Raw genomic sequence first — 19,449 nt, forward strand, 5'->3', positions numbered from 1 at the left:
AAATAAAACTATGCATTTTGGCAGGCATACCACAGCAGAGACGCTCTGTTTTTCTCAGTGTATCATATTAGGAAACATATGATGGCAGTTTGTCCCATTATTGACAACGGTAACTATCATCACTTGGTTAAGATGGTACATGCTGGGTTTCTCAGCTGTATAGTTAATGAATAATTAATAAGTAACTGATATGCAGTTTATGAAGAAATACTTTGAAACTATGTAAATATCCTATTCCTCATCAAGCTTTTACCCAGTGGTCTTATCATCCATTGATGTTTCCTGCCTGAATCATTTATGATTGCAACATAGTTATTTCTAACTCCATCATTCCTTCAACATTTATTGGGTGACATTCCACCTTAAGGAAGAGCTTTCTTTTTTCCCCTATGTATTCATTTATACAAATATGGACTCATGGATATTTATTTGTTCAATGGGTGATAATCCATTACTTTCATTTATTTTGTCATGTTTGGCCAGTGAGAGACCCTTCATGCTAGCTCCTCTCTCCTTTTGACATGTCCCATCATTTTTTGAGCACTTCCTTACTTTCTGGTTCAAGATGTTTCAGGCTATCTCATACTTTTCCTTCTGAGAAATTATCCATTCCTCCAAAGAGATATGTTTCCTTTTCGTGGGGAATGGTATTTAGAAACCAACACTGGGTGCGAGTTGTGCTCATTTTTCCTGAGATATCATTGCTTCTAGGCTCTTTCAGAAGACATAAATAAGAAATATACACATACACATATCTCTATTTTTATATCTATTGATATAGATGTTTATTGACCCATTGACAAATAGATAGTATTGTTGAAATAATTTTCTAGACCCAGACAGAGCTGTCCCAGGTGCCATGTCAGCAAACCAAAACTTAGATAACTTTCATGTCCCTGTAAATGCTCTGCTTGACCAGAAATGCAGTATATCCAGTTGCCAATCCCCAAACTCCAAGCCAACTCTGAGCTCTATACTTATTTCTTTGTTCCTTCTCACCCCAAGCAAGATTGACTCTGTGGCCCCAGCCAGTCAGATATTTTCTATTTTTCTCTTCCTTGCTCTTTATTCTACAGAAGCTTCCTGGCTTCCACCCCGTTTTGCAGTTCTCCAAACAGAGACTGTCCACTTCATGAAGTGTTAAATAAAGTTTGTTCATATGATCTAAATTGTCTTCTTTAATCATTTTTTTTAACAGTATAGTAGACAGAATTCTGGGGTAGCCTCCCTAAGATTCTTGTCTCTCATTTATTCAATCAAACATTAATGTAGGTACTGCTGTGAAGGGATTTTACAGATATAATTATAGTCTTATATCATTTGGCCTTATGATTATTCAGGTAAGCCTGGCCTATTCAGGTGAGTCCTTTAGAAGAGGAGATTTTCTCCAGATAGAAGAAGGGAAGTCAGAGATTTGAAGCACAAGAGGTTTGAACATACTGTTGCTGGCTTGAAGATGGTGGTACAACATGTTGAAGAATGCAGGTGACCTCAAGTAGCTGAGGATGGTTCTGGCTGACAGCCAGAAAGAAAACAGGGACCTCAGTCCTACAACTACAAGCAACTAAATTCTACCAACAACGCAAATGAAGCAGATCTTTTTCCCAGAGTGTAGATAAGAGCCCCAGCCTGATGACATCTAGATTTTGGTCTTGTGATACCCTGAGCATAGAACCCAGCCAAGCCCTCTTGGATTTCTGACCTACAGAACTGTGAGCTGATAAATAGATGTTGTTTTAGGACACTAAGTTTGAGGTAATTTGTTACAGCAGCAATAGGAAACTAACACAGTTAGACATTGATATAAATATAAAACTATGAGTTTACACTGATTCCAATCAAATACCACAGGATTTTTAAAATTTTCCCTTTCTCAGATCTGTACCTTCAAAAATCAATAACCTGATTTCCTTTATCTTTGAGACATTTACTTATTTGCTCAATCTCCTCACGTATAACCGAACTCTTCACCATGTGGTTCATCTCCTCAGCCTCACAGCACACAGGGGTTGCATTGGTTGAGTTCCCATCACCCCTGACCCCATCACACACACTAAACCCAGACCTCACCATCCATCATGGTTATGCCAACCAAGTTACCCCTGGACTATGGCTCCCCCAAGTCTAGAAAATTTACGTTTAAATACATTTTATTTTTTTAGCATCATTTTAGAGACTAGTTCTCTCTTAAAAAACTGTGGCTATGTACCGCTTCCTGCTCTAACAGTGTTATTGCTGCCATCAACAGGAAACAACACTTGACTGAGTACCACTGTACTCACCATTGTGTGAGACATTCTGAAGCAATTCTAGATGAATATAAATGCAATGCCTGCATTTCCCGAAAAACTGGGATTACCTCTTGGTGGATGTCGAGCCAAAAGACACAACCAAGGCAAAAAGCAGGAGAAGGAAGGATTTATTATTACTTTTAGCAAGTAAAGAAAACACCGGGGATCTTTCCCAAAGCAGTGTCTCCCCAAACAGAAAAATTGGGGATATTTTAAGCTAAGGGCACATGTATTCATGACGGGACTTGGGTGGTGGAGAATTCAGCATAGAATTGGGCAAAGGTCGATAGAATCCAAGCTTTAGTTGATTGAAGTCATGAGGGTCAACATTATCATTGCATCCTCCACCGGGGTCAGGGGCCTTAGTTCCTGCAGAACTCAAAGACATGCATCAGATTGTTATGTATATCCTAGGGCTCTGTTATATCACTGAAATATTGTTTCTTGGCTGCTTTTCCTTTCCTGCATTCCCTCACTTCCCTTAAGATCATTAGTTACTGAGACCAACTCAAAGGCAAGCATTGTGGCCAGGCTTAGATCTCACAAAAGGGCTTAGGCCAAAATGACTTCTCTTCTGTCAAGAAAGTCATGCCTGGTTCTCTTTCTCCAGGGACCCCTTACCCTACCTGCTTACACCTGCTTTCCGACCACCATTTATGATATAGTAAGGATGGAAGAATTACAGCCCTAAATTGATAGCTGAACTTTTACTTTGCTCAACATTCTTCTTCAAAATATGATAGACTCTCTTATCCAGTTTTGAGGGTTTTTTTTAACAAACAGCCTGTTAGAGAGGAAGAAATTTTCTTCTACCCTTCTAGGTTCTTCTAGCTGGTCTAAGAATTAAGTTGACATGAAAGAGGTTAACAGGAGAAAATAAAACAAAGTTTAATAACATGTACACATAGGAGAGGCTAAAGAAAACTGAATAACTTGTCAAAATGACCGAAGTCCTCACCTTAAATATCATCCTCAACTAAAGACAAAAGAAAATGTAGGACTTCCCTGGTGGCACAGTGGTTAAGAATCTGCCTGCCAATGCAGGGGACACAGGTTCAAGCCCTGGTCCTGGAAGATCCCATATGCCACAGAGCAACTAAGCCCATGTGCCACAACTACTGAGCCTACGCTGTAGAGCCCGCGAGCCAGAACTAATGAGCTGCGTGCTGCAACTACTGAAGCCCACACACCTAGAGCCCATGCTCCACAACAAGAGAAGCCACTGCAATGAGAAGCCCGCACACTGCAACAAAGAGTAGCCCCTGCTCGATGCAACCAGAGGAAAGCTGTGCACAGCAACAAAGACCCCATGCAGCCAAAAATAAATAAATAAATAAATATATTTAAAAAGGATATGTAGAGAGTGGGGATAGTCAGTTGTGGGAGGTTACCAGGAAAAGCACAGTAAACAAGGGTGATTTTGATGCAGATTTAAGTCATTTCCTTCCCCACTGATAAGACCTCCTAGAGATTTGAGCATCTTTCTCTTCCTGATATGGAGGGAGACACCCTTTCAATGGAGGTTTCTCTTACAAATGTAAATATCTCTCACAAAATGGTACCACCTACTTGGTTTTCAGAGTTTTTCCCATGTCTACTCTTAGAAAATGACCAGCTTAAAATATTTAATATGCCAAAGAGACAGACATATTTTGGGGTGTCAAATTCTGCTCCCCTACAAACTCATGTGCTTATTAGTAAAAGGAAAAAAACAGTCCTGTTTCTCCTTTGCCACTCACATGGTTTTTGACCTAAAGACATACAACATAAGAGATGTGAATTTGTCAACAAAAAATTAATCAATAGTTGACATAAGGAAGAAAATGGAAAATTTTATTTGAGACAACCCGAGGATTATAACCCGGGAGACAAAGTCTTTCAGAAAGCTCTGAGGACTCCACCCCACCCCCAGTTAGAGCTCAAAACACAGTTATACAAGTTTTTGAGACAAAGGGTTAAATGAGGTATTATTAACAGTTCACACAATCCAGATCTACACTACAAAGCGAGTAGTGGGTCATGGGGTCATCATGGCCCTTTACAAGATTAAGAAGGAATGTTATCTCCTGAGGAGGTTTGGTTAATGCAGTTACACAATACACATGAAAGGGGATGGAAGAGGCACAAATTTTAGGTTTAAAATTTTCTTGTCTTGCATAAAATATGAATTTTATTTCATCAAGTTTTATGCAGCGTCCTGCGGAAGACTATAGCCAAGAGACAGCCACTGTTAGCGTTGAGGAAACTCCTCCAAAGAGGTAGAGAAGCTGTAACCAAAAGTGGGTCTGGCTGCTCGCCACTCAAAAGCCAATAAAAAGGCAAGGTTGGTGAAAAGGAAAATTTGTTTTATTTCAGATGCCGGCAATGGGGGTGGGGGGTGGGGATGGACTCCTGTCCAAAGGTCAATTACCCCACCCCACCCCAATAATCAGCATGCAAGAGCTTTTATAGATGGAAGGAGGGGGCTCCATGCAGAGACAGCACAGTCAGCTCTGACAGTCATCTTGAAACTGGTCATGCGGTGGTCTGACCAGCGTCATCTTGATTGTTTTAAGTACAGTTAATCTTCAGTTCCAGGGTCGGTTTGTGCCCATTTCCTTGAGGCCAATTCTTGGAATTGTGGCAGCTTATGTCATGGCTACAGTCTGGTCATCACGTAGTTAACTTCTTTCACCTGATGGGGGTTTCAGTATCTATAAGAGGGCTCACAGGATAGGGCTCAGAATGTTACCTATAACCCATAAAGAGGAACTAAACGTCTTTGACTATGCTTAATGACTAAACTATTATTATTTAGTCTTTTTGGACTGTTTTCCTTTGTTTCTGCAGTTTCTCATTTCCCTGATTAAACTTATTCTTGGGGCTTCCCTGGTGGCGCAGCGGTTGAGAGTCCGCCTGCCGATGCAGGGGACGCGGGTTCGTGCCCCGGTCCGGGAGGATCCCACGTGCCGTGGAGCGGCTGGGCCCGTGAGCCATGGCCGCTGGCCTTGCGCGTCCGGAGCCTGTGCTCCGCAACGGGAGAGGCCCAGGTACAGCAAAAAAAAACAAAAAACAAAAAACTTATTCTTTGGCTAAAGTTTTTCCACAGACAAAGGCAGGCAGAGGACATTGGGGGGAAGGACCACAGGGTCCTGCTCCTTTTCAAAGCCAGTTTATATATGATTTTTTGGCTAGCAAATACATGCAATCAAACATACATCTTGGTAAAAGATAACTGCTAATCATAAAGAACAGCTAACTCAAGTTAACGATTTTAATGTTTTTCTGTATATGGGAAGATGCAAGAGTCTGAGGTCACTAAAGTTCTTCTTGTGATATGCATCTAACTATCTAAGGTGCTTGCTTGTCCAAAGCAGAGTGCCTCATCTTGTCTTAATTTCCTCTCTGAGTGCACTGTCCCTCTATTTACCCGTTGTAGAACTGGGTGGTGAGCAACACTGTTTATCTTTGTTCACACAGAATACATCACTTCTGACACTTCGGGCCACCAGTTGCGTGTGTGTGTGTGTTTGAGAGAGAGAGAGAGAGAGAGAGAGGTGTTTCTCCACAGATCTCACAAGTTAAGGGCTTAGTCCCGCAAGACTGTACCCACAGACCCCAGACGCAAGTTCAGGTGACCTTTGCTTCTGACTGGCTATAAATCGGGGGTTCCCACAACCCTCTCTATGGGTTTGATTTATTTGCTAGAGAGACTCACAGAACTCAGAGAAACGCTTATGTTAACCAGTTTATTATAAAGGATATTATAACTGATACAGATGAACAGCCAGATGCAGAGGTAATAATGAAGCCAAATCCGGCCTCTGTACCCCAACACTGATTTAAATCTCGGAGACAGAGTTTTGTGTGACGTAGAAAAGAATAGCTTTATTGCTTTGCCAGGAAAAGGGAGCCACAGCGGGCTAATGCCCTCAGAACTGTGTGTCCCGACCTGGAGAGGGAGTGAGGTGTTTATAGCAATGGTTCAAAGAGGGTGTGATCAGCTCGTGGACATTCTTCTGATGGGTTGGTGGTGAGGTAAGTGGGAATCAGTACATCAACCTTCTGGTTCCAACCAGTCTGGGGTCTGTGTGCTTGTGAGCAGCATACAGTTAACTTCTCCCACCTGGAGGGGGTTCAGTATCTGCAAAACAGCTCAAAGATATTATTATGTGTATCTCTTGAATGGAAACCAGGACCCTGCCCCAAGGCTGCACTATTGTTTCTTGACTGTTCGTCTCTGGTCTCTGCATCCCCTCCCTTTTTTTTTTTTTTTTTTTGCGGTACGCAGGCCTCTCACTGTTGTGGCCTCTCCCGTTGCGCAGCACAGGCTCCGGACGCGCAGGCTCAGCGGCCATGGCTCACGGGCCCAGCCGCTCCACGGCATGTGGGATCCTCCCGGACCGGGGCACGAACCCGCGTTCCCTGCATCCGCAGGCTCTCAACCACTGCGCCACCAGGGAAGCCCCTCCCCCCCTTTAATTAGCAACTGTTTGAACCTGTCAGTTTGGAACTCAGGAAAGTTCATTACGGCGGAATGAAGCTTATTTCCTGTAATCAAGAAATGGGGGACACAGAAAGGCTTTTGTGCCCAGGAGCCCCACAGGGTACTGCTCAGTTTCAGTAGGGTAAGGTCTGGAAGAGTCTCCAGTGTAGGAGCTTCTGTTCCCTTGGAGCTGGGGGGGGGGGGGCACCACCCTCCAGGCACGTGGGTGAGTTCACCAACGTGGAAACTCAAATCTCCTCTTTTAGGAGGTTTTATGGAGCTTAATCTGCAGGCCACCCTATTGTCCTTCCTAGAGGTTGGGGGGTGGGGCTGAACATTTCAAAATTCGGATCCCTTTGACTATCCCCATCCTAAGGCTACTCAGGGACCCCACCCTAAATCACCTCGTTAGCTTAAACTCAGAGGTGCTCTTAAGGAGCTCCGTAGGAATAATAAAAGGCACTCCTTGCTGGAAATTCCAAGGGTTTTAGGAGCTTTGTGCCAGGAGCCAGGAATAAAGACCAAATATATTTCTTATCATACCACAATTAGGAACATATCTTCCACACATTTCTCCTCCTTTGGGGACCGAGAGGGACATGGGAAGGGCTGGATTTGGGAAAATGTAAAACACAATAAATTTTCATTATAATAGATAAGTAATACACAGAACTTGTTTTGCTATCTAGTAGAAAAAGGCCTCCTTTCTCAACTATAATTTTGGCTGAGAGACAAGGACAAAATAATTATATATTCACCTCAGTCTTTCAATAAAGGCAGAAAGAGCTTTCCATTTCAAATTTGTTTTGTTTTGTACCACATGTTGGTTAATTAGATAAAACCATGTCATGTGCCAGATTCAATCAGCCTGAAAATAATCAGAAAACCGGGTTTGGCATTGTTTATGCTGTTTTGGCTCAGCTAGACAAAAGCACAAAATGTAAATTGGATCCAGAAAATAACATATGGGGACTGGTGCCAGGTTTTCTTTCATGGGATTATCTCTAGCTGGCACCTGAGCTGCAGATACTGCTCTGGGGGACCATTGTAGACAAATCTACATAATGCTGATTCCCCTTTTCCACGATTAGACAGTAGACACCTCCATGAAGGGCACTTCCCTTTCTGCCTTTGACATAGGCTAAACCCAGCTTTCCAGCTATTGACAGTCAGTCAACTGAAAATACATGTTGAAGTTAAAAAATGAAAACATGTTTTTGTTTGGCTTATCCCCTAGTGATTCCCTTTAGATTCACTTCTTTGTTTTTAAAATCTCCTGTAAGATTAGAAATACAGTGCCGAAATCACTCTTCAGCTGTATTTTCTTGTTATCGGTAGTTCAGTGAATATCATTAAGGAGAAGGTAGAGCAGTTCATTGTCATCCTACTTAAGTTCTGAAGGATGGACATTTAAGAAAATATCCAAGTGATCACAGAGTAACAGTCATTTTAAAAACCTAATCATCTTGTGACGAAAGAAACGGAAGAACAGCTTCAGGGCTAACAGCACATTTTGGCTTCTGTAAGAAACTTGCTTGCTTGCTTGGGGCGGGAAGAACTGGGTTCCTGATTGGCTGATTCAAAATTAAACAGCTCCCTCCCACCTTGGGGACTTCCTGGCCTGTGAAGGGTATAAAAGCCTCGCCCGGCTGTTAGTCGGGGTCTCACTCACTTCTCTCCGAGTGGGACCCTGTCCGGACAGTTTGTGTAAGCTTCTATACTTGTATAAATCCTTTGCTAATCTTTCTGCTTGGTGTTGGTGATTCTCGGGTGTCCTTGGTTGGGACATGGGTCGCATTTACCGGGGAACTTGACTCCAGGCGTGTGGGTCCCGGACCGTAACAATCTGATTGATGATAAAATCCAAGTTAGCTAGTTTTCCTTTCTCTTCCTGCTATATAAATTGTCTGATATCAGTACACAGAGAAATAGGATTACATACTGCTCTTTCTATACTTTTTTAAAAAGGATATTCTCTAGAATATTCTAGAATGTGGTGTGGGTGGTGATGACTAGTCTGGATGAGATTCCACCAGCAACCACCTACTTGCCACATTCAATGGGAACATTTTTTCCTTACCTGTAGGTATCTGGCATTTCTCACTATTTCATCCCTTTTGAAATTTTCTTGGTTTCCATAGCCCCATTCTCTCCTGACTTCTAGCTCTTGTCCCTCCCATTGGGGAGTTCAGGTTATTTGAGCATTTGCTGCCCCATGCTCCTTGTCTGGTGCCTTACAATAAACACTGGTACTTTCCTTCACCACAGCCCAGTGTCAGTACAGTAGACTGGCCAGCAGATACAAATTTGTTTTGGTAAAAACGGAATACAGAAACAAAGGAAAAGCAGTCAAAGGATAGTGCAGTGACAAGGTAGAGTCCTTGTTCCTCCTCAAGAGATATGCATAACAATATCTTTGAGTATTTCTTCAGAAATTAAGGCCCCCACCCACGTGGAGAATTATTCCTGGAACGCCACCCTGTTACCTCACCACCAACCAATCAGAAGAAAGTCACACACCCTGCAGCCCACCCCCCCAAATCTTGCCTATAAAAACTCTTCCCCCAAAACTATTGGGGAATTCAGAGTTTTTGAGTACAAGACACCTGTTTTCCTTGCTTGGCCCCTGTAATAAACCTTTCTCTGCTCCAAACTCCCAATGTTTTGGTTTGTTTGGCCTAGCTGTGCATCAGGCACACGTAGTTGGGTTTGGCAGCAAGTGGCATGAAAAAATGTGGGGAAAGGAATTTTTGTGACTAAATGAGACTAATGTGACATAAAAATCAACTGTGGTGTGTGGACTTCGTTCGGGTCCTGACATGAACAAATCAGCTATTTACACGTTTTTCGTAACGACGAGAGAAATTTGGATATAACTGGATATTAGATGACGAAAAAAAGTTATCAATTTTTATTAGATGTCTCAATGGTGTGATATGTTAGAAAACGTCCATAGTTAGCAGGAAATATACTGAAATATTCAGGGTGAAATGAAATGGTATCTTCATTTGCTTTAAAACACTTCATCCAAGAAAGGAAAATAGAGTACTTTTTGTGTGTGTGGCGGGGGGGGGATCTTAGTTCCCCGACCAGGGATCAAGCCCATGCCCTTGGCAATGGAAGCACAGAGTCCGAACTACTGGACCGCCAGGGAAGTCCCTAGAGAGTATTGTGGTAGAATCTTGACAATTGTTGAATCTGGATTTAGGGGCTATGAGGTCTCGTCATACTATTCTTTCTACTTTTTAAATGCTTACACTTTAAAAAACAAAATTAAATCGAAATGAAAATAATGGGAATTTTTACTTCATAACTAAAAATTTCAGAGATGGGGTAAACTTCAAATGAATTTTGAGTAAGGACTCGGTTTCTTTTTGACCTCCTTGTAGCTTTCAGGGGTGTTTGCTGCATCCTCAGGCCAGCTCTTCTAATGGTCGTGAGACAGGAGGGAAGGAGGCAGGGCACAACCTTTGAGAGAATGACACAGCCCGAGGACGTGACTTAAACTGATTAGAACCAAATGGATCCAAGATGGAAGACAACTTCCACCTGACCTTGAGCCTCACATCAGCAAGCTAAATGACACACCCACAGGAGCCATGACAGTTCCAAGACCGACCATAAAGATCAAAAAGTGGGCCATGGCCCAATTCCTGGGAATCCCCGCCCCTTCCTAAAATAGCTGGAATACTCCTCCCACTCATTAGCCTGTGAAATTACCCACCCCTATAAAAACTGACAACCCCATACCCTGGTGCCTTTCTCACCTTCTGAGATGGCCCACACTCTGTGGAGTGTGTTTCTCTCTAAATAAATCCACTTCTTACCGATCACTTTGTGTCTCATTGAATTCTTTCTGTGATGAGACATCAAGAACCTGAGCTTCATTAAGTCCAAAAACCAGGTGTGTGATCTCAGTTGGAAGACTGTGGGTTTTGGCCAGGTTTGAGTCCCAGCCGCATGGGTTCAAGTCCCAATCTGAGGTGCACAGTTTCAGTCGGCGCATTATGTGTCCTGGTTGGCCAGGACACTCCCAGTTACATCTATTGTCCTAACACAACTATTTATAGCACTATCTTTCATTCAAAGGTGATCTAGTTTGGGATGATAAATTACAAGGTCACCCTAGCTCATGGCTGTCAAATGATTGTCAACCACAATTAGGGCTTCATGCTTAGGCTTCTCTGTTCATGTCCACCTGAATAGAAAGAAACTGCTTTCCCTGAAGCACACAGCAAACTTCTCCTATACTCCCAATATCCCAGAAGGGCTATGTGCCCATCCATGAAACAAATACCATGGCCAGAGTGGTGGGTCCACCCTGAGAGTAAGGAACAGAGTCAGTCCTTGGGTCCTTGTTGGATGGGGCCAAGAGGGATTGAGTGTGGGGAGGAAACCACTAAAGGTTACTACACACCTTGCATGTCCCTGCCACTGCCCTAGTTTAGGCCTCAACATCTCATACTCAGGCTATTGCAATAACTCCCTTGTTGATCTCCCTTTTCTAGTTTTGGCACATCCATCCCACATCGTCGCTACCAGAATGATCTTCCTAGCATGTAGATCTGATCACATCACTACCACATTTGACATTTTTTGATGTCTTGCCTTGACCTATGAGATAAACTCTAAATGCCTTTTCTTATTAAATAAAGCTGCGCCATATCTGGCCTTGGGTTATCTGTCTACCCTTATCCATCTTCATTGTCTTTGTACTTTAAGGTTAGCCAAACTGGATGACTTGCTGTACTATTCATATACGATGCTTTCTCTACCTCGTTCCCGACCCTCCAACCCAACCCCCTCCTCACCCCCAAGCCTGCCTCATTCTTATCAATCCAGCAAACTTGTATTCACCCTTCCGTGGCCAGCTTGAGCACTCGCTTCTCCGACTCCCGAACTTACTATGTATCAGGCATTGTTCTAAGAGCTTTACAAAAGTCAATTCATGTAATCCTCACACAGGAAGTGCTATTATTTAAATAGAAGAACAGACATACACTATATCCACTATATCTATTCGTGTACTCTATGTTTACTTGCAGGGCCAAAGTCTTTTACTTGGGTGTGGGCCCTCTGATTCAGTTCTGCCTCCAATTTCTTCTACACTGGTGATCTATCCTCAGTGACTACTAATTTGGGTTTGTTAAAATAAAGCGGGAACAAGACATTTTAAAAACAAACTGAGTGTAGAATCATGCTCGGTTTTTATGAGTCTCTTACGCCTGCCATTTGACAGCTTTTTTTTTTTTCTAACTTGCTTTTGTCGAGTCTTTCCAAAGCATTTAATTTCATTTCTGTAAACACAACTCCTTGCGCCCACAACACTTATACTTTATCACTTTGTAATGTCTATTCAGATTTTATCATTTCAAAGACAAGACAACCACTTGGGGATCAAACACAACAGTTGGGGCTGAGAAGAAAGAAGAAAATATACAAGGAAACAAGCAGGTGAAAGAGGTAATATAAAGAAAATAGTAACTAACACTTTATAGAACTTACTCGGTATATAGAGTAAGTTGTAGATATGTTCTAAGAGCTTTACAAAAGTCAATTCATGTAATCCTCACACAGGAGGTGCTATTATTATCCCCTACTTTACTGACGAGAAACTGAGGCACACAGAGGTCAGTTTATTTATTTTTTGCCAAAAGTCTTTTAAAAAAACAAATGTTTAAAATCTTTTTTTTTACTGAGATATATCTAAGATGTATTACCAATACCTGCTTTTCTTTTAAAAAGTCTATTGCATGTAGTGTTACCTGTCTCTGAAGTGATTTAACTAATAAAAATAGGACAATGAAAATTTAATGTGGATTCCCTTTTGGGTTTCACAAGAAGGATTCCTCTTCGTTCTCAGGGAAGCCAGAGAAGCAAATTTAGCTAAATCAGGAAGATATCCTTCTGGGGAGAGAGAGGACTTAATTGTTCTTGTTTCCATCCCTTTTTTTTTTTTTGCTGGTGAGGGTAACCTTAGCAAAGAACCAAAGTCTGACAACTTAGTAGTCTTTGTGGAAGATTTTTCTTTAAAAGTGGCTACTGCTGTAGGAGGAGATACCCAAGGCAGCAGTGGAACTGGGGCAAGCCTGCAAGCAGCCAGCAATCTGCTCTCAGTAGGTGGAGTGTGAGCTACAACCCTGCTGAGCCCAACTCCCTTCCACCATGTTATCCTCTCCCCTGCCCGGTTCTCCTTTTTCCTCTTTTCCTGACTTCCACTCTGGAAGCTTCCCTCCAGTTCTTGAGCAGAGGCAGCAGCTGCCATAAGAGGAGCTGCATTTGACCTGGGTCTTGCTTTAATTGCTCCTTTGCTCCAGGCTGGAAAACTGTGACTGCAAGGGCCCAGCCACTAGGGGACACCATAACCCTCCTGTGAAGTGGATTCGTCACTTGCCTTTACTGCCTGACGAAAAGTGTAACGTAAATAATATTTCTTGGAAGTCGCTGTAACACCCTGGTCCATAGGTTGGCTGAGTGACATAGTATTCGGTGGAAGATACACTACCTTGACGTTGGGATGAAAGTCGTCCATGAATGGGGAGTGGCCCGGAGCACTGTCGAGCAGCAAAAGAATGTTGAATGGGATATCTGTCTCCAAGCAATATTTCTCTACCTCCGGGATAAAGTGGTGGAAAAACCCGTCCTGGAAAATGGCTTGGGTAACCCAGGTTTTGGGGTTACTCTTCCGCACAACAGGAAAAGAGCCCTTGGCTATGTTTTAAGGGCTCTTAGGTTCTCTGAATGATAAACTAAGAGACACTTCAGTTTCATATCACCGGAAGCATTTCCACCAAACAACAGAGTTAGCCTATCCTTTGCTGCTTTATAGCCTGGCATCAACTTTTCCTCCTCACTGATGTAACCTTGGTCTGGCATCCTCTTCCAGTACAGTCCTGTCTCATCCACATTAAAAACCTGCTCGGGTCAATACGTGCCTTCATCAATAATTTCTCAAAGAAATTCAGGAAATTCCCTGGCAGCTACCGAATCTGTATTCGCTGCCTCGCCACTTACTTTTACATTGTGAAGGTTGGCTCTAGCCCTGAACTGATGAAACCAGACATGGCTGACATTAAAAGATGTGCCCTCTGATTCTTTGCTGTGTTTCTTCTTCAAGTCCTCAGAAAGGCTTTTAGCTTTCTCTTGAATCAGCATTAAGCTGAGCAGGACTCAATGCTGATGCTGATCCTGCATCCGCACACTGAGAAGTTTCTCCATCTCTTTTTTTTCCCCCCGACATGTGAACATTTATTAAACATTTTTGAGTATTACACACAATTTGTTTCTTTTACTTAGCAATTTTTGGCATTTTTCTGTCAATACTTCATTCTTTTGAACTGCTACAGATGTTACAGTTTATAGACATATTGGCTAGTTATTTCTTATTAATCAACAGTTGGGCTGTTTCCAAGTTTGAAAAAAAAATTGCAACAAATACTCTTGGGTCCATTTCTTTGTACAGGATTGATTTCTAGAAGTGGAAGTTCTGTGTCCAAACCCAGAATATTTTGAATTTTAATTCATATTGCTAACTTATACTCTAAAAAGTTTGTAACAATTTGTAAGGCAGAAAATGCTTTTTTTTTTTTTTTTTTTCGGATACTTAATCTAAATCTTTGCTAACGCGATGGGTAAAACATGTTTTAATTTTAATTTTTTAATTCTGTGAAATTTAGTTTCTAACTTACTAATTTTGGTTTCTAGCAATATTCATTCTCAATTTATTACCTCTGAATTTTTAATTTTAGCCATTATGCTCGATATTAGATTATTCTCTTTTGTAAAGAGCAGCCAATTCTTGTTCTATCATTGTAACATCCCATGCAATCTCACTGAAGATCAGAAACAAAGTTTTTTAAGGTCTCAAACCTTCTTCTTTAACCACCGAAATGGTAGTCTCGTACCTGCCCCTTTACTATCCCTGTGGAATATCCTGGAGTCCCCCCCCTTTATTTATTTATTTATTATTTATTTATTTATTAACATGTTTATTGGAGTATAATTGCTTTACAATGGTGTGTTAGTTTCTGCTTTATAACAAAGTGAATCAGCTATACGTATACATATAGCCCCATATCTCCTCCCTCTTGCGTCTCCCTCCCACCCTCTCTATCCCACCCCTCCAGGTGGTCACAAAGCACCGAGCTGATCTCCCTGTACTATGCGGCTGCTTCCCACTAGCTATCTATTTTACATTTGGTAGTGTATATAAGTCCATGCCACTCTCTCACTTCATCCCAGCTTACCCTTCCCCCTCCCTGTGTCCTCAAGTCCCTTCTCTATGGCTGCGTCTTTATTCCTGTCCTGCCCCTAGGTTCTTCAGAACCTTTTTTTTTTTTTTTTAGATTCCATGTATATGTGTTAGCATACGGTATTTATTTTTCTCTTTCTGACTTACTTCACTCTGTATGACAGTCTCTAGGTCCATCCACCTCACTAAAAATATCTCAATTTCGTTTCCTTTTATAGCTGAGTAATATTCCACTGTATAAATGTGCCACATTTTCTTTATCCATTCATCTGTCGATGGACACTTAGATTGCTTCCATGTCCTGGCTATTGTAAATAGAGTTTCAATGAACATTGCGGTACATGACTCTTTGGATTATGGTTTTCTCAGGGTATATGCCCAGTAGTGGGATTGCTGGGTCATATGGTAGCTCTATTTTTAGTTTTTTAAGGAACCTCCATACTGTTCTCCATAATGGCTGTATCAATTTACATTCCCACCAACAGTGCAAGGGGGTTCCCTTTTCTCCACACCCTCTCCAGCATTTATTGTTTCTAGATTTTTTGATGATGGCCATTCTGACTGGTGTGAGATGATATCTCACTGCAGTTTTGATTTGCTTTTTTCTAATGATTAGTGATGTTGAGCATCCTTTCATGTTGGCAATCTGTATATCTTCTTTGGAAAAATGTCTCTTTAGGTCTTCTGCCCATTTTTGGATTGGGTTGTTTGTTTTTTGATATTGAGCTGCATGAGCTGCTATATCCTGGAGTTTTCAACTTATTGACTCCTGGTCTGAGTGAACAGAATTTTTTTCAGAAGTGTGATATAAAGTAATTCACAGTCCCTCTTTTGATCTAATTTTAATAATTGAATGCTAGCGCTTCTGTTTATAATCCGTTTCTGATCTTTGGACCCATCTGCCTAGCTCCTAGCTCTATGGGCTCTGGTTGTTTCAACTCATGCTACCAGGGGAGTCTCCCACTTTGGGCTGTCTTGGAAGATATTCTGCCCTAGGCAGGTGCTGGTCACCTATTCTTGACTCCTGATAGGTATTCAGGCAGTTACAGCAAGAAATGTTTCACAAATGGTATCTGATAGAGTCTAGTTAAGATTAATGGGGAATAAAAGTACTTTGCTTAGAAATAATTATCTATGGATCTAAAATCAACAAAAGTCTCTATAACAAAAAATACATAATTTTGGGGGGGGCGGGGGTAGGAGGAGGCTTGAAATAGATCAGAAAACACTTTCACATTAATTGTTCTTTTCACATACTTCAAATATGTACTTAATGCCTTTCTCCTCCTGGACATCAGAAAGAACACCTGGATATTCTGGGATAAGTTTATATTTTTCCAAATCAATTTTTGGAAAAAATGTGTCACTTTCAAATTCCTGCATGATTCTTGTCACAAATAGTCTAAGATGGCCTGGCTTGTTCGTGGCTTCCTTATAAACAGAACTGCCTGCCACTATCCATACCATGTCCACTTTATTTGTTAATTCTGGTTGCTCAATAAGTTTGAAGGCGTCATCCAGACTTTTGGCAAGAAAATGAGCTCCCTGTGGAGGCTCCTTGGGTTCTCTAACGAGAACTGTATTAATTCTGTCCCTGAAAGGTCGATTCTTCTCTGGAATGAATGGCGAACCAGGTTTTCCTACTCATAATCACCAAATTCTGTTTACCTTCTACTGAAGAGGTTGTGGTCATTCTTTGGAAATACCTGTAGGCTTTCCTGAGCCGGGGCCAGGGCAGATCCCCGTTCTTGCCTTTGCCCGTGTTCTGGGACCCAGCAACAACGCAGTTTAGCGGACGAACCACGACAGCAGCAGAAAATACTTCCGAGCTAGCAAGTCACACCAGATGGGGATTACCCACCAGGGGCCAGGACAGGTCCCTGTTCTTGCCGATGCCCATGTTCTGCCCATGTACACATGCAGTTTAGTGGACGAACCACAACAGCGGCAGAAAACACTTTCGAGCTACCGTGTCGCACTGACGCGGGGATTACCCGCCAGCTTGGCGCGAAATTCCTCCATCACTTTTCCACGCTTCTTCTATACTATTGTTGACATCATCGGCACGGCAGCCTTCACACAGTCCGTGATCTTGTTCTTGTTCTTTAGAATCGTGCCGGTGGTTGAACGATTCGTGTTATAAGAATGAACCACGTCCGCCATCTTTTCGCCTCACTCCACTCTCTCAACTATTTTCACTTTTGTTTCCACTGTTATCCCTTTGTACTTCTTAGCAGTACCAGCTACAACATCGCTGTTTTTACGTTTGCTTCTGGACATCCTGCACTTAAAATAAAGGTACTGTACTACTGTACTCTATACAGTACTGTACAGTAAAGTACATAAAAGCACAACCACTTGTAGAGAATGCACACATGTGACAGTGTCCTCCAGACACGTGAACTAATTTATGTGATTGGACATGCGAACGCACGTTCACATTTTGAAAGTTCACAACTTGAAGGTTTTTATGTAGGGGACTTACTGTATCTTATTTATTTACTTGGCATTATAGACTCAGTGCCGAGTAGAGTGTCTGATACCTAACAGATGCTTAACACATATTTATCGAATATATAAATGGATGAGTGAATGAATGACCTGTGGGTTCCAATCCAACTTATTTACTTAGTTCGGCAACGTCCTTGATACTTGTGGATCAGTCTAATGAAAATTAATTTATGTAATAAGGCCATTTTTCTGAAGAGTCTTGGCATTTATTTTTTTAACCCAGTTCTACACGCCACCTTTTTCATTTCTGTGTGTTTGTTTCCAGCTAAAATTTCCAGTTTTCCTCCTCTTTCATGTAAAAAAGTCTTACCCATTTGTTACTGACCACCTCAATGGCTCAGTCTCCACCAACCCTCCTCTGATGACCCTGGTTAAAAATGTCCGCTCCCTCCCAGAAACACCAATCAAATAGTGGTGGTAACTCTCTTCTTAAGTGTATTGTACAAATTACTTCCATATTCTTTTTTTTCCTTTTTTCATTTTATCCTTACAATTTCCCTGAGTCAAAATGTTGGAGAAATATTACTCCCCTTCCACAGGTAAGGAGAGATTTGAAGCAGTTAATGGGTATATTCAGGAACACAAGCCTAGAAAACGAAGGATCATACACCAGAACTCAGATCTCTTCTATCCTAGTCCCTTCCTCTTTATACTGCTGTATGATGCATATAGTCTCATGCTCTGCAATACATTATAATCACTTCTTATTAGTTTTATCTTCCCTACTGGATTGTAAATTCCTCCAGGCCCTAACTTCTTGGGCTTGCTAATAATATTAACTAAATCAATAAATTAGTAGATCCTCAAAACTTTTAAATCAGGAATTTAAAAAAAGAAAAGATTTGTAAGCTGCTTTTGCAATGGGTATAAAAGGCAAAAGAGCTGCCAAGTTGGTACAGGAGTTGGAAAGCACTACATTGGCTTCATTTGTTGGTTAATTTTTGCTCTAAAAGGCTTTACTTAAAAATTAATAAATCTGAAATAAATTAATAAATTATTATATATATATAAATTAATAAAAATTAATAAATCTGAAAAATAAACAAAAAAGAAAAACACGAATAACAAAGTGGGTCTTTCTATATCCAAGTCAGTACAAAACCATTTGTGGGGTGGAAGGTTACAAGTTTCTTCTTTGTAATTTCATCTTACATATAGCCAGTCATATGGCGGGAAGGGGTGGAGTAAGCAGATTGCCACTTCTATTGCCCTCATGGATGGGAGAACCGTGGTATTATGAAGTATGATCAGTGGTTGGGCAGGGTGTGTGTGGGAGGGCAGGTTTAGAAAGGTCTGGTGTGGGTCTCAGGGAACGTCAGGGAACTTCGGCACTGCACTTAAACTCTCTGGGTCTCTCCTGGTCTGGCATCTGATGAGACCAACATCAGATCTAACATCAGACTGCAGGGCTTAAACCCAGGCTCTCAGGTCGGGATAGGGGAAGGAAGACAGGCCCCATCACGCTTTGCCCCAACGAGTCCCAATGTTGGCTTTAGGCCTGCAAATCTGAAACAAAGAAAAAACTCCTCCACATCCTAGGGCAGCTAGGATCTGACCTTTGGCTTGAGGAGACAAGTTGGTCTGAGCCTGGGTGAGAACGAGATCCCTTGGGGCCCCGCCCTCCACTAGCGCAGCGGGAGAGGCATAGGTAAAACCCGCGAACGGACCCGCCCTAACTAGTTTGTCCCTGCGGCCGCCTCGTAGGCAGCGGGGCGTTCCGAGTGCCCCGCGCCGCATAGCCATGGCTGCTAGTGGCGGCGTCGTCGCCGCCGGCGAGAGGCTACGCTACGCTGAAGACTCGCCGCCCCCGACCAAGCGGTCGGACGCCGACACTGACCGGAGACTGGTGAGTCTGCAGGCTCTCCTGCCGTTCTCCCGCTCCAAGCTGGCCGAGCCTACCCGCTAGCGCTCCCCCACCCCCCCGCCCCCCC

The 19,449-nt window shown here is 42.2% G+C and overlaps 1 pseudogene; it reads right to left on the reverse strand.

Moving 5' to 3' along the window:
* Positions 1–16,243: 16,243 nt before the first annotated feature.
* LOC103077605 (dihydrofolate reductase pseudogene) lies at positions 16,244–17,170 on the reverse strand (annotated as a pseudogene).
* Between the last annotated feature and the right edge of the window lie 2,279 nt (positions 17,171–19,449).

This window comes from Lipotes vexillifer, unplaced genomic scaffold, assembly GCF_000442215.2.
Source record: "Lipotes vexillifer unplaced genomic scaffold, Lipotes_vexillifer_v1.1 scaffold479, whole genome shotgun sequence".
NCBI classification, from domain to species: Eukaryota; Metazoa; Chordata; class Mammalia; order Artiodactyla; family Lipotidae; genus Lipotes; species Lipotes vexillifer.